General features: G+C 38.7%; 1 non-coding gene across 1 annotated transcript; it reads left to right on the top strand.

Annotated features, from left to right (window-relative positions):
- The first annotated feature begins 370 nt into the window (after positions 1–370).
- LOC123743778 (uncharacterized) lies at positions 371–2,826 on the top strand. Its single transcript, XR_014392837.1, has 3 exons — positions 371–451; positions 2,159–2,197; positions 2,524–2,826. It is a non-coding gene; the product is annotated as an uncharacterized LOC123743778 (transcript).
- Positions 2,827–3,293: the final 467 nt, after the last annotated feature.

Consider the following 3,293-nt stretch of genomic DNA (forward strand, 5'->3'; position numbering starts at 1 on the left):
ACGGAACTTTCAGCATCACCTGGGGTGCATTCAGTACGATAGAATGGTGTGCAACGTTGAATTCAACGGAAATGGTACTGTACCGAATGACCAGTTGAAAAACGTTGTGATTACTGTTGCTCAGAGGGCGAGTACCATATGGTGTGCTGAACGAGATGTCATTTCAAATGGTCACACCCATACTGATCAGGCCACACCCCACCACACCCACCAAACGGGAGAAAACATACCTCAAAGGCTGTTGAAGAACTGCTCACCGTTTTGGGGAAACATGTTGATCAGTACAAACCGTCACGCAATGTAGCAAACGTTGAATCGAACTGAACGCACCCCTGGTTACCCTGTCAGCACAGAGGGAGGAGAGAAAGACACTTCTATAAATTCATCTCTCTTTTTCCCATGTCTCCCTATTTCACAACCGTCCTGGGGAGGGAAGAGCAAAGCTAACTGGGTAGGTGTGCCATCAGTCCAATGAGTTTGCACTCTGTACTTTTCTTTGAAGAGATACTTACTCACATATGATTAACAACCTTTTGTAACCGTTTTGTACAGTATCTCTTCTAAATTATTTGAATGGTGCTCTTTGCTTAATATGTGTATTTAAATGAAGTTGAGACTGACTAGAGGTCAAATCTAATACTGGAACAAAGCTTGTGAGTTTTATTTATACCTATTATGCATATCATAGTCAATGTGGGAATCAATAGATTTAAATCTCCATCACGTATTTTACATCAACTTAGATTATACATTTAACTGCTATTTTCAAAGTGCGTGTTCAGTTCATCAAAGTTAATGCCATGTAACTGCAATGTTACTTTGGTAGTCAAATTTCCTTATCATAGCTTCCTTGTTGTTTTGTTTCCCTTGAAAGGTACAGCACTGCCTGTGTACTCTCAGAAGGAAATTGTGCACATTAGTTCAGACTCATTGAAATGAACAAAATGTGGAAAAAGTCAAGGTGTCTGAATACTTTCCGAATGCACTCTATCTTGATTATATCAATACGTATTAAAGCCCCTACGTCAATACATGTTAGAATCACCTTTTGCAGTGATTACAGCTCTGTCGTCCGCGTTAGTCTCAATCCACACATGGATTGTGCAACATTTGCCCATTATCATTAAAAAAATTCTGAAATCTGTTGTTGATCATTGCTAGACAACCATTTTCAGGTCTAGCAGTACATTTTCAAGCAGATTTAAGAGATAACTGGCAACTCAGGAACATTCACTGTCTTCTTGGTAAGCAACTCTAGTGTAGATTTGGCCTTGTGTTTTAGGTTATTGTCCTGCCGAAAGATGAATTAATCTCCCAGTGTCTGGTGAAAAGTAGAATGAACAAAGTTTTCCTCTATGATTTTGCCTGTGCTTAGCTCCATTCCGTTTACTTTTTGTTCTGAAAGACTTCCCAGTCCTTACCATTTACAAGCATACCCATAACATGATGCAGTCACTACTATGCTTGAAAATATGGAGAGTGGTACTCAGTAACGTGTTTTATTGGATTTGCCCAAAACATAACACTTCGTAATCAGGAACAAATGTTTGCAACAATACTTTAGTGCATGTTTTAGAATATTTTCATTCTGTACAGGCTTCCTTCTTTTCACTCTGTCAATTAGGTTAGTATTGTGGAGTAACTACAATGTTGTTGGTCCATCCTCATTTTTTTCCTATTACATCCATTAAACTCTGTAAGTGTTTTAAAGTCACCATTGGACAATCCCTGGGCGGTTTCCATTCAATGTCTGCTTTAAAAATGTGTACCCATCTATCAATAGGTGCCTTTCTTGGCAAGGCATTGGATAACCTCCCAGGTCTTTGTGGTTGAATCTATGTTTGAAATGTACTGTACTGCTCTATTGAGGGGCTACTTTGGTAGTCAAATCACTTTATCATCACTTTGTCATTTTGTTTAACTGGAAAGGTACAACACTGCTTGTTAACTCTCAGAAGGAAATTGTGCACATTAGTTCAGACATTGAAAAAAAACTTAGACAAAGACAATTCTTTCTTAGATATTTTCTTCCACATGAAATCTTTCAAACAGGTCTGGATTGATAAATGATTGTGTTTTAACATTTGTTCACAACAACAATGCTTCTCTTGAGTTACAATATAAGGGTTGGGAGCATTAAACCATAATCTCTTCACAGTGGCCATGATTCAGCCAGCACTTCTACTCCTGCTACTGGGTAAGAGATCACATGGGATGAATATTCCTCTCTTGGTATTATAAACCAACCTGCTATGACTTATCTAGTTGACCATGTATTCAAAGTAGTTGGGTAGTGGTTCAGAACCTGTCAACATCTATTTATGTACAATGAGCTTCAGTTTAACCAACATTTAAGATGACATCTACAGAACTCTCTTCTTGAGTTGACATAATATTTTAGTACAGTGATTATGAAGTTGAAATGCTAGTCCTAAGGTTGATGTCGGTGTCACAATCTAAACAGAGAAAGAGACTGACCATCCCAAAAATAACATCTTTCTGATGTGACATTTATCCCCACAGCAGCCATGTCCTCACCAGTGTTTGGGACTGAGATATCAGTACTAGAGGGAACCGCTGTTACCCTTGTCTGCTCATACCTTTGGGGTATAAAGCTTGAGACATGCTGGGGCAGAACTTGTGGAATATTTCAGTGTACTGATCCCATAAAGGAAGATCAATCCAAATATGAAGTTAATGCTGGAGATCGAACAGTGAATCTCACCATTTTAAACCTAAAGCCTGCAGACAGTGTGAGCTACTGCTGCAGAGTTAATGTCCCTGGATGGTTCAATGATCTTAAACAGTCATATAGCCTGAGGGTAGTCAAAGGTAAGTGTTGCTCACTTCAGACTATAGGTAATCAATGGGTTTTGCTCAGTGCAGATGTCACCTTACAGTAGGACGGAACATGAAGGGTTAAAAGTCTTCTCCATGTACAGTGGGGGAAAAAGTTTTTGATCTCCTGCTGATTTTGTTCGTTTTCCCACTGACAAAGAAATTATCAGTCTATGATTTTAATGTTAGGTTTATTTGAACAGTGAGAGACAGAATAACAACAAAAAAATCCAGAAAAACGCATGTCAAAAATGTTATAAATTGATTTGCATATTAATGAGGGAAATAAGTATTTGACCCCTCTGCAAAACATGACTTAGTACTTAGTTGCAAAACCCTTGTTGGCAATCACAGAGTTCAGACGTTTCTTGTAGTTGGCCACCAGGTTTGCACACATCTCAGGAGGGATTTTGTCCCACTCCTCTTTGCAGATCTTCTCCAAGTCATTAAGGTTT

This window comes from Salmo salar, chromosome 07, assembly GCF_965601325.2.
Source record: "Salmo salar chromosome 07, fSalSal1, whole genome shotgun sequence".
In the NCBI taxonomy this organism is placed as follows: domain Eukaryota; kingdom Metazoa; phylum Chordata; class Actinopteri; order Salmoniformes; family Salmonidae; genus Salmo; species Salmo salar.